Genomic DNA, 12,243 nt, shown 5'->3' on the forward strand with positions numbered 1-12,243 from the left:
ACTGTGCCCGGCCGATGTCACATTTTATAAGACCATGAACCCTTTTTAATAAGATGCACCCATGTAACTCATATCATAAGGGATAATGGAGGGAGAAAGGGAGAGAAAAAAAATGAACGTAAGGATTTCTGATCTTTTCTTGGAAAAGATTTCCTGTGATCGAGGTGCTGATGCGAAGGCAGTGAGCAGAGGAAAGGAGTAAGCCCTAATAGTGAATTTGCTAAACTTTCCAAATTGGCACATATGAGTAAGGTAGCACACACACGCGTTTACACCCTCACCCCGTGCCATCTCTTGCAGGTCCCCAGGCTTACTGGGAAGCTCTGCCTGACATCACAGCATCACAGCATGCATTGAAGTCCAGTTTCATCAAAAATCACAGCTTTATTTTTAACTGATGAACTTGGTATTTGGCTTATCCAAATACTCCAAGTATTAATTCAACCAGATCTTTCTCATTGCCTCAAACAATCTTATTCCAAACTGAAACTGTAATTCATGTGCCAAAAACATTTTGACTTACAGACATTTGTCTGTAGAAGATTTTGGTGGTTTAATAATGAAAAAATGAGAACAGGAATCAGAAATATGAACAGCCTTATGTTCAGATCATAATCATTCTTCTTTCTACCCCTTCCTCACAAGTTCTTTAATGATTCTTTTTTACAATAATAAGGAAATAAATTACCAGCCTCTTATTTTTGGAGACTGGTAATCAAGTCAACTTCATATTTTCAACTATTCTCATAACCATGATGTATTTAAATGTTCAAACAAGATTTCAGTACTTGGGCTCTAGAGCTTTCCCCCACCCCCAAAAACTCATGTGAGTTCGACCCATTAAATACTACAATTTGATCTAAGGGGAAAATGATACTACATCCAGGCTTATTCTGTTACATGATCCAAAGGCAACTTCATATTTCCATTTCAATTACTACCCTCCCTTTATTCTGATTATTTAATAAGTAATGTCCAGTTGCTCCCATGGGAACAACTGAGTTTTTAAATAAATACCCAGAACTGCTTGCATTTATTTATTTATTTATTTATTTTTATTTTTTGAGACAGTCTTGCTCTGTCACCCAGGCTGGAGTAGAGTGACACGATCTCCACTCGCTGCAACCTCCACCTCACATGTTCAAGTGACTCTCCCACCTCAGCCTCCCGAGTAGCTGGAACTACACAGGCGTGCCACCACACCCGGCTAATTTTTGTTTTTTTTTTTTTGGTAGAGACGGGGTTTTACCATGTTGGCCAGGTTGCTCTGAAACTCCTGACCTCAAGTGATCCTCCCACCTCGGCCTCCCAAAGTCCTGGGATTACAGACATGAGCCACTGTGCCCAGCCATTTGCATTTATATTTAATACTAATTTTTAAAATATATTCTTGCTTCTCCTAAATTTCTAAGTATTTATACTTTCCATAACTATAAAGTTTGCCAAAAACGTTGTACTTTCTGCTGTGGGTTTATTCTTCTTTTCTGAATCATCTTTAATTAACTGGCGTCTGGCTAAGAATAAGCATATGCACAGCTCAAGTCTGCAGAGACAATTTTAACCTCACATTTCTCTCAAGCATCTCTCAAAATCTGTTGACAAAGCAACAGATCAGCCTGATTCCTAAAACTGGGGAATATTGTCGATTTCATTTCCTAAAATGTTTCTGTGGGTAAACTAAAGATGGACATACTTTATTGGATAAGAAAGGCAAAAATAGACCACTGGTGAACAAAATGAATGAACAGTAGGAAAAAAATCCAGTTGACTAAAGGAGAAATTGCATAAAGAATCCAAACACCAATATCAACATGACTCAAAGAGGAAGCTAAGGAAATTTGCCAAAGAGGAAGTACAAAATAGTAATGACAATGAAAGTCAAGATGAATGTTTAACAACGATCTCTATATAAGACACAGCACCCCCCACTGAAAGCAGCTACAGGAAATCTAGAGGTTCTGTCTGGCTTTGCTTTGGGTCATCTTAGCAGCCTAGCTATCAGCACAGGGTAGATTAATCACCCTTCCACAGCTCGAAAAAGGTGTGCTCTTAACTGATTAAATTCTCAGCAAGCAATGAGCTGGTATTTCCAACCTGGGGATATTCCCAGCAGTCACTGGAGAAGGGTCTATCTGAGCAGAGCTAAATTACCTTCTGCTGGAAGATTCCAAAACTTCTGCTCTTCTCCCAGAGTTTCAGCTCAAGGTCTGAAGAAGAGTTTAGCCTGACATACTAAATTAACATCTGAAAAGTTAAAGCAGGGAATAGTAACATACAACTTACAAAAAGGAAAGAATAAGAGAATTTGATAAAGGGAACAGAAGATTGCAGAAGACATGTAAATTACAAAGCGATTAAGTACAGAACAGTTCTCAAGGTGATAATAATGGAAACTAAAAGTTGAAATCGACTAGGAGAAAGACTTAAAATAGGTCACATGCTTTCATGTTTGTGAGAGTTGACTTGCAGCTGCAATATTAGAACTAGCTATGATCATTCTAAAATGACTATCTCTCATCTTTGATAATCCATGGGGCTCCAGTTGAAAATAATTAATCTAATGCCTAAATTATATAAAAGAGAAATGGGTGAGTCTACAAATCACAAGCCTCCAAAGAGCTACCTAAACAATAATAATACTAAGAATAATAGACTCATGTTGTAAGCTTCTTAAAGAAAACAAGCCCAGAGAATTTGTAAAATATTAAAATACAACGTTATAAAATACATATCCATTTTTTCACCCTCCTTTGTTCTAAGTTATTCAAAAATCATTGTAAATGTTACTGTAGCACAAAATAAAGTCTTTTTTTTTTCCTGAGGCTGCATTTCTTTTTTTTTTTTTTTAATTATGCTTTAAGTTTTAGGGTACATGTGCACATTGTGCAGGTTAGTTACATATGTATACATGTGCCATGCTGGTGCGCTGAACGCACTAACTCGTCATCTAGCATTAGGTATATCTCCAGATGCTATCCCTCCCCCCTCCCCCCACCCCACAACAGTCCCCAGAGTGTGATATTCCCCTTCCTGTGTCCATGTGATCTCATTGTTCAATTCCCACCTATGAGTGAGAATATGCGGTGTTTGGTTTTTTGTTCTTGTGATAGTTTACTGAGAATGATGATTTCCAATTTCATCCATGTCCCTACAAAGGACATGAACTCATCATTTTTTATGGCTGCATAGTATTCCATGGTGTATATGTGCCACATTTTCTTAATCCAGTCTATCATTGTTGGACATTTGGGTTGGTTCCAAGTCTTTGCTATTGTGAATAATGCCACAATAAACATACGTGTGCATGTGTCTTTATAGCAGCATGATTTATAGTCCTTTGGGTATATACCCAGTAATGGGATGGCTGGGTCAAATGGTATTTCCAGTTCTAGATCCCTGAGGAATCGCCACACTGACTTCCACAATGGTTGAACTAGTTTACAGTCCCACCAACAGTGTAAAAGTGTTCCTATTTCTCCACATCCTCTCCAGCACCTGTTGTTTCCTGACTTTTTAATGATTGCCATTCTAACTGGTGTGAGATGGTATCTCATTGTGGTTTTGATTTGCATTTCTCTGATGGCCAGTGATGGTGAGCATTTTTTCATGTGTTAATAAAGTCTTTTTTTACATCTGCAAGTAAAACAGAATTCCTCCCTTGAGTTTCTCAAATATAGCCTGTTAACTTAAAAATCACACAATTTATCAATTTAGAAAGGAGAGCTTTATTTCTCTTTTTTTTTCATTCTTTCCTTTTCTTTTTTTTTTTTATTGTACTTTAAGTTTTAGGGTACATGTGCACATTGTGCAGGTTAGTTACATATTTATACATGTGCCATGCTGGTGCACTGCACCCACTAACTCGTCATCTAGCATTAGGTATATCTCCCAATGCTATCCCTCGCCCCTCCCCCCACCCCACAACAGTCCCCAGAGTGTGATATTCCCCTTCCTGTGTCCATGTGACCTCATTGTTCACTTCCCACCTATGAGTGAGAATATGGAGAGCTTTATTTCTTAAAAGGGGGTTACAGCCTGCAAGGTTGCCATTCTAACAGGCTGGGAAGCATAGCCTCCGGCAGAAGCCATTAGCAGGCACTTTAAGGGAGGGACAGGTAAGACAGGAATTTACACAGAATAGGTTGACCAAGGCCGGCACGGTGGCTCACGCTTGTAATCCCAGCACTTTGGGAGACCGAGGCAGGTGGATCACGAGGTCAGGAGATTGAGACCATCCTGGCTAACACGGTGAAACCCCATCTCTACTAAAAATACAAAAAATTAGCCGGGCATGGTGGCCGGTGCCTGTAGTCCCAGCTACTCCGGCGGCTGAGGCAGGAGAATGGCGTGAACCCAGGAAGTGGAGCTTGCAGTGAGCTGAGATGCACCACCGCACTCCAGCCTGGGCGACAGAGCGAGACTCCATCTTAAAAAAAAAAAAAAAAAAAAAAAAAAAAACAAGAATAGGTTGACCAAGTATACATGTTCCACAGGTTATAGCAGGAGCTATGAATATTCATGAAGGTGGTCCTAATGCATGCATACTGAATAAGCATACATGTTATATACAACTTATGTTCACCTTAGGGTGGAGACTTGACATTTACATGTATTACAATTAGGCCCTCTATGTAAAAGGTCTTTTCAGAACACAAAGGCACTCAAGTGTCTCTAAATAGGCCAGAAGCAGTCCACAGTTGGTCTTTGTGTCAGAAGAAAGTTACCGAAATCAGTCTCTTTTCTAATGAAAGCTGCAGTTACAGCTGGTGGAACAGGGAGTCAGTCCGTCAGCATCTGGCAGTGGAAGGACTGCCATGGTTTTAAGATAGCTCATCTCTAGGACAGTGCTCGTTTAGCCACTAGAGAAAAAGAAAACCCAGGTGGCAGTCAGAAGGTAGTTTACTCTTTAGGTGCAGGGGTGTGAGACTTATCCCTGCCTGGCATGGCCTTAGGTCTTGTTTATAATTTGGTATCTTATTGCCACCGAGAGTCTGTTCCATCAGTTCTTATGATCTCGTTTTAGCATTGATGCTGCTCTGTTGTTATGTCTAAGCTACAAAAGGGAGGGATTATAGCAAGGCAAATCCGACCTCCCGGCCCACTGGGGCTGGGAACTCAGTTTGTATGGAGTCTCTGGGGTCTCCTTGGCCAAGAGGGAATCCGTTCAGTGGTTGGGGGCTTAGGATTTTATTTTTAATTTACAACGCAATGAAAACTGGAAATGGGGGTCCTGTTTTATTGGGAACCTACATTTCCTGGTGAGCAGCATCTGTACCCAGCCAGATAGGGGGGATTTTCAAATCTCTTCCTTCTTTTCCAACCCTCTTCCTCCTTTACCAGATTATAGTCTGGTAAACTTTTCCACGTTGCCTGTAATGACGACTTTCCAGAAGAAAACGGGAGGATATACAATGGTGAGGCGAGGTCTAAGCTCTGAGCTGCAGCAGCAGCGCTTGGAAAGCAGGCTTTGCTCAGGTCCATGCTCTAGGGACCAGCCCTAAGGAAAGTGCCAGCTGGAACACCGTCGCCTGTGGATGGTCACAGCCTGCCCAGGGAACTTTAAAGAGGAACTTAACATAGAGCTCCTAGGAATGGAATTATGAGGGGTTTTTAGGCAGCTAATTTTAACTTATTTCATAAAATACTAAAGTGCAAAGTATTGTAGAACCAGAAAAGACCTTCCACGCCATCCAGTTCAAACCCTCTTTTCACAGACAAGTAATACCAGTTCCTCTAGCCCTGGGGCGGGGCCTTGCTTTCCAGTTTCTCTTCCTCTCACATTTCTTTCTTTGGAACGTCTGACAGACCTCTCTGACTTGAGACAGTTGCCTGTTTGGTCTTCCCAGGCTGTCTATTTTTAGATACACCTTGGCTCCAATCCAATCAGGCAACACTAGGCACACAGAGACAACCATCCCTGGCCTGGAGGGACATCCATTCTCTTTTCCTTGGGCCCACAGACCCACGCTCTGCTGGGCTGGACTTCTTTCCATTGCTGGACTAAGCACTCTGTCCAAGGCCTGGTCTCTCCCAGGCCATCAGTGTGAACCATCTCTGGATTCCCTCTGCATTAAAAATTGGCCAAAGACGTGAGGGCACCGCTTTTACGGCTGTGTGAACTTGGACCCTCAGCAGCCTCATCTGCAAAATGGGCATAAAAACAATATATTGCCCAACAAACCTTATAGGGTTATTGTAAGCAAGTATGACAGTTCGTAAATAACAGAGATATTAAAATTAGTGTATGAGTATCATCACCAGTCTAACTAAGAAGGACAGACAGGATAAATTTGAGTGGAGAGGGCACACCTGCAGGGAGGTCCTGAACGCTGCAGACGTCGCCTGTGCGGGGAAGCCTCACTCCGGGCACTCATCTGGCCAGCATTGCTCACACACTTCTGTCTCACTGCATTTGCTGTCTTGGCAAATATTTTTCTGCCTCATGAATTCCTGAGAAAAGCAAGATGTCTACTTTACTTAAAAAGGGGGGTAGGGGAAAAAAAAAACCCTGTAATCCCAGTGACCCAGGAGGCTGAGGTGGAAAGATCACTTGAGGACAGGAGTTCAAGTCCAACCTGGCAACACAGCAAGACCCCCATCTCTATAAAAAATTTAAAAATTAGCCTGGCATGGTGACATGCACCTATAATCCTAGCATTTGGAAGGCTGAGGCAGGAGGATCACTTGAGTTCAGGAGTAAAATGCTGCAATGAGCCATGATCATACCACTGTACTCCAGCCTGTGGGACAGAGGGAAACCCCATCTCTAAAAAAGAGAGAAAAGTCCTTACCAAAAAAAGGGGGGTGGAAATCAGAATTTCCTAGAAAAATGCAAAGCTCTCCTCTTTCTCCAGATGATTTCTAATGCTCTCAGTCCCATAAAGCCATTGTCTTGGCAAACCAGTCAGGTAGAAGGCAAAGACAGAGGAGAGAGAAAGACAAAGCCCAGAAGTGGAGATTAAAGAACAACAATCTTCACGAATGGAAAAGCAGCTTGGAGACTGCTGATATGCTGCAGGGATATTCTCTGCAGTCTCTGCATGACTCCAATTTGGTGGCTGCCTCGCACTACCCCCGGGGCAAGAGCATTAATGGGACCCCTCCCACACAGCTGCTTCCACGCAACCCTCTTTGAGAATCTCTACCAGGATCCTAGATTCGGGATCAGTTTTCCAATTCAGGCCTTGCTGTTTCACTGTCTCCTCACTCTAACAAGATATGTTTCTGAGGGAAAAGAGGAACTATTGATTTTTTTTTTCCCCATTCAGTTGTGAGCTGGTGAATTACATTATTTCAAATCTCACTTGCAGGGAGGACTGACATCAGCAGGGACTGCATGTTGTGGACTGAGCACAGGTGTGATGAGGATGCCTGCAGCACCCTGCATAATCAGTGCCCCAGGCCACGGAGCCCTGGGCAGTTTAGCTAGTGGTTGGGGGCATGGTTACCGCAGAAGGCCTGGCTCCTCTCCACCCGCCAGCCTCCCCAGCCCAGCCCTGCCGCGAGGCTCCCAGACTCTCCAACCAAGGCCCAGCCAGCCCTCCTGTAACCAGGGGTTGAGTTTGTTTCACACTTTGTGCCAATGGTTTGTAAAAAGATGTGACATGTTTCTTCCAAATGCACAACAAGCGACAGTTCATCCATGAGCTGCCAGAACACATTTCACATGAAGCATGAAAAATCCGAGGAGCTGAGGAATGAAGAACTCAACCCCAGATGAATACAAGCCAGTCAAGCATTTCTAAAGAATGTTAGAAAGCATCCTAGGCAGCCCTCCACGTCATCACTGTGATTATTACTATAATTATTCCTCCCTCACTTTGCAGTTAGCCATATGCATGCTACATGAGGTCACAGGCTGCCCTCCCCTGGTTTCCCAGACACATAAAACCAACAAGAAGCCAGGGGAGGCTGAGCTAATGGTGCTAGACAGAGAGGAGCTGCAAATCACCATTCTCCTCAATTTACGCCACATAAATAGATGGAACCTCATGCCCACATGGAGGGATGTGATCCACAGAAAATCTTGGACACTGTCACCTCCTCCCTGTGTCCCCCATCTTTTCCATCTCCTCCCTCCCCCACCCCCACATCACAATCCCATTACAGAGAATGGGAGTGCAGTCAGCAGGGGGTAGAACAAGAACCATGGGTTTCATGTGGGAGAAGAACCAAGCTCACTGGGTAAAAGTGGTTCTTCTAAGACCCTCACATCAAAGGAAGACTTGCAGGAGAAAACAAGGCACTTGTTTTAAAGCAGGGGGGTTGAAATCCCAGGGATGAGAGAAATTCAAATGAACATATCTTTTAAGTGGTTCCTGTCCTTTCATGCACCCCTGCTCTGTCAGCTTCCATACTGTGGAGCTCCTCATTCTCCAGTGCTTAAAAAGGGTTCTCCTTTTGTTCACTGGAAGAAAACCATTTTTGTTGGCTCTACTCAAAAAGTGTCTATGATGTCTCTGGGATGGTAACACTTCATCTCCTCCTGCTAAGTTATTTGATCCAGAACACAGACATTGGAAAATTCAAATGGCTTCTTTGATTTCTGTTATCACACCCAAACCGAAAATCACTGGGTGTCCTTGACCCCAGCACATGCCCCCTACTTCCAGCCCATCTCTGACATTGGCCAGGGGGTTCCCAACAAGCCACAGTCAGAAACGATGGCCTCCATGCAAGCACGTAAGTCTCCACCAGTGATACATCCAGAAATGTCACATGCTATTAGGAAGTTTCTTTTCAAGCTGTTGGGTCGTTGTCCACGAAACAAAGCATATTGCAATTGCATGTTAGAAAGTTGAGTAAATTACAAACAGACAGCACCCTGAGTTTGTATCTGGCCTCTATGAAAATCCTTATAGATGATGATAACAGTCGTGATGTTGAGTGATCTGTTTCTCTAGGTTTTGTAACAATACTAGTCTCTGCAACTTCTCTTTATAAGACTTCAAGGTTTTCCTGTTTCACAATTTGTCTGGCTCTCTCCATCTGGCCTAAGAAGAGCCTATTCTCATGAACAACGAAGGCAGCTATTGATGTATGTAAGATGGGTTCATTTGGCTAAATATACCTACTGGATATTCTCCCTAAGTCAGCATTTTCTAAAAGACAACCAATACTTCATAGCAACAATTAGGTTAACAGGATCATGTCCAATTAGTTAAAAATACTGGACCAAGCAATCTCTCTGACCTGTTGAGCCAGCTGTTTCTACACTGGTTTCTTTCAAATGCTTCACTTCTGCAGATCCATGCTGCAGCCCATCAGCTTGGAAAAGACATATCTTCCTTCTCAAATGGAAAGCCCAAATATTGATGACGGGTTTCTCTAGTTGATGGTTATGGCAGGGAGCAGTCTGATGCCTCACCTCCCTATGGTGGAAGAAAGGAAGCTGACCAATCAAAATGTGCACCTACACAGCCCACACTGCCCTCCAGATGCGGCGATACCTCCCTGCACCTCAAAGTAAATCAGACTGATGCCAATGATCACCTCTTGAGAATCACCCAGATAATGAGGATGTCTCAGGGTGGCCACACTCCAGCCACACAAAACCCCAGCCAGTGCTGATGGCCTCTGCTCACCGTGAGTGTTCCATGCTGCAGGCACCTGTATAACTTCCTTATCGCAGTAGAGAAAGGTCATGTTATTAACTAGTCATTAGATTGTCCAGGTTTTTTGTACCTTTTAATTGCTCTGGTTTATTCCTACCCTCCCATGAAACTCTTCGTCCTTACATTCCTTTTTTTTTCCTTTGAGTCAGGGTCTTGCTCTGTCGCCCTGGCTGGACTGCAGTGGCACAATCATAGTTCACTGTAATCTCAAACTCCTGGGTTTGAGCAACCTTCCCGCCTCAGCCTCCTGAGTAGCTAGGACTACAAGTACACTCAATCATGCCTGGCTAATTTTTTTTTTTTTTTTTTTTTGTAGAGATTAGGTCTCAAATTCCTGGACTCAAGCATTCTTCCCGCCTTGGCCTCCCAAAGTGCTGGGATTATAGGTGTGAGCCACTGTTCCCAGCCTCATCCTTACATTCCCAAGATCTCCTCCTACACGAAGCCTTCGTGGTTTCTGAAAGTCCTTGAGATACCCAGGTTTTCCTATAGTCACCTCAGCACAAAAACGTGGCAGCCTGTTCTTGACCTGACCTCTGTAACCTCAGTGGGAATGTTCGGATTGGGGATGGTGGATTCTCCCAGAGGACCCCACAGACAGCAGTGCCCCATGTTCAAGATCATCCTCATATATAATTTCCCTAACAGCATCATACAATCAGAAAGCCACAACTTTTGAAATGCCTTTCAAGAACCTATCCAATTGGCTGGGCGTGGTGGCTCACGCCTGTAATCTCAGCACTTTGGGAGGCCAAGGAGGGCAGATCATGAGGTCAGGAAATTAAGACCATCCTGGCTAACATGGTGAAACCCTGTCTCTACTAAAAATACAAAAAAATTAGCTGGGTGTGCTGGCACAAGCCTGTAGTCCCAGCTACTCGGGAGGCTGAGGCAGGAAAATCGCTTGAACCTGGGAGGCGGAGGTTGCAGTGAGCCGAGATCGCACCACTGCACTCCAGCCTGGGTGACAGAGAGAGACTCTATCTCAAAACATACAAACAAACAAACAAATAAAAACCTATCAAAGCACTAGATTACTCAGTAAAAGTCACACATTCATGCCTTCTCTGTGACTCATCCTGATTAAAAGGCAAACCAGAGGATACAGGTAGAAAACTAGACCAAGTCCTGGGCTCAGTTCTATCAGCCAACCACACTGTGGAGCTCCTAGTTTTAGATGAGGAAAGAGAATTAGTCATAGAAATAGCTTCCTTGGCTCTCTGGAAGGAAACCATCTTTTATTGATTCAGGCCCAAAGACAGCCATAGTTGTACACAAGATGGTCTCTTACTAGCTACATCATCAGGGAAACTTTCTGAGTTTTTGATTCCTCAGTTGCAAAGTGAGAACATAACAGCCTACCCACCACACCAAGGCAATAGCTGAAGAATGGTTCTGAAAGTGCAGGTGGGAGAGAACAAGCTGTATTCAAGGGACCCGTTTCATTTGGATGAAAACCGGCAACAATCCAAATCTCTTCCCCCTCTCCATGGGCATGAGCCATGGGTTGAGAGTTCTGCCTGGAAATATTCGGGGTAGAAGGGGAATGGGAGATCTTAAGTAACTCCCTAGAATAGCATGTGCCGCTTGCTTTTATAGGCTGGATAGGATGTGATACATGTGGAAGACAGAACAGTCGTTCACTAAATACAGTAAGATATATTTGGACGGGTAGTTTGAAGGCCTTCAGAAGACTGAAATTTCCATTGTAAAGACGACAACTGGAAGCACAATAAAGTGCTTAGTACCATCCAGGCTCTGCTGAGAGTTTTCTATGTACTACCTCGGTTCATCCATGTGATAGCTCTATAAGGTAGAAATTATTATCAACACCCCTTTCCTCAAATCAGCCAATAATGGGTTGAGTGAGGAGTTAACCTTCAACTCCAGACAATCAGGTGGCAGAGTCCGTATTCTCAACCACTACAGGTGGTGAGTTGTAGGAAGTCTTTTCTTCAGCACAGTGGCCAAGCCGACCATTGCTCCCACTCCTGGCTCTACCCACGTAGCACTTGCAGTCCTTACTGCTCATCTACCCATTCGGGTGCCACTCACTTTTTTGTCCAACATGTGTAAGTGTGCGTTCTGTATGTCTCAGAAATGAGAGTATGAGCTCTTGAAGGGCAAGAAAGATTGGGTGCAATGGCTAAAACCTGTAATCCCAGCACTTCAGGAGGCTAAGGCAGGAGGATCACTTGGGCCCAGGAATTCAAGAGCAACCTGGGCAACATAGAAAGACTTCACCTCTACAAAAAAATAAAAACAAAAAAATAGCCGGATGTGGTGACCCAAGCCTGTGGTCCCAGCTCCTCCAGAGGCTGAGGCAGGGAGGATCGCTTGAGCCCAGGAGTTCAAGAACAGCATGGGCAACATAGAGAGACACCATTTCTGCAAAAAACTTAAAAAAAAAATAGCCAGATGTGGAGGCTCAAGCCTGTGATTCCAGCTACTCCAGACGCTGAGGCAGAAAGGATCACTTAAACCCAGGAATTTGAAGCTATAGTGAGCCATGATTGTGCCACTGTGCTCCAGCCTGGGCAACAAAGCAAGACCCTGTCTCTTAAAAATAAATAAATAAATAAAGGGCAAAAAGTAGATGTGTATCTTATAGACATTCCATGATACAGAA

The 12,243-nt window shown here is 43.6% G+C and overlaps 1 protein-coding gene across 5 annotated transcripts in view; it reads right to left on the reverse strand.

Moving 5' to 3' along the window:
* Positions 1-12,243, reverse strand: part of DISC1 (DISC1 scaffold protein) — a 414,191-nt gene that overhangs the window by 256,661 nt on the left and 145,287 nt on the right. The gene's annotated exons all lie outside the window — the stretch shown is intronic.

Source organism: Pan paniscus, chromosome 1 (assembly GCF_029289425.2).
Source record: "Pan paniscus chromosome 1, NHGRI_mPanPan1-v2.0_pri, whole genome shotgun sequence".
Taxonomy (NCBI): domain Eukaryota; kingdom Metazoa; phylum Chordata; class Mammalia; order Primates; family Hominidae; genus Pan; species Pan paniscus.